At 54.4% G+C, this 546-nt stretch overlaps 1 protein-coding gene across 1 annotated transcript in view; it reads right to left on the reverse strand.

Annotated features, from left to right (window-relative positions):
- The window catches only part of LOC119585654 (protein O-mannosyl-transferase Tmtc3-like), a gene marked incomplete at both ends in the record, with an annotated part of 116,247 nt that overhangs the window by 19,558 nt on the left and 96,143 nt on the right, over positions 1 to 546 (reverse strand).

Below are 546 nucleotides of genomic sequence, written 5' to 3' on the forward strand. Positions count from 1 at the left end.
AAGTTGTTCAACGCCTTGGATCTCGCATTTGTACATATCCACCACAGTAAAATTTTACGAAAATTACAAGTATTACGGCATTCGCCCCATCAGTCACGCAGCGACGCAAGATGACACAGAATGATCAATAATGACAAACTATGACGAAGCACAAGGAAAACGACATTATCTGGCGCTGCGTCGATGCCGATGGCGCGCCGATGGGGTCGACCCCAACGGACAGCCTCTCCGGAAAAGCTTTTAATTTTATTTATATGTATATATTCTTTTCGACCGCAGCGACAGGGCCCCGTGTTGACAAGGCAATTATGCGTCGCCATAACTCACGCCCGCCCGAGACAGCGACATGATTAAGAACGGTCTCCGGCCAGACGCAAAAACGCTCGTGGCGCCCAATGTTTTCATCGGCGACCCCGACAGGAGAGCTTAAGGGGAGGGGGGGAGGGGGGATGGGGGGTGGGGAGGTGGGGGAGGGGAGGGAGAGGTATGGGAGGGGAGGGAGAGGTAAGGGAGGGGAGGGAGAGGTGGAGGAGGGGAGGGAGGGAA

This window comes from Penaeus monodon, chromosome 20, assembly GCF_015228065.2.
Source record: "Penaeus monodon isolate SGIC_2016 chromosome 20, NSTDA_Pmon_1, whole genome shotgun sequence".
In the NCBI taxonomy this organism is placed as follows: Eukaryota; Metazoa; Arthropoda; class Malacostraca; order Decapoda; family Penaeidae; genus Penaeus; species Penaeus monodon.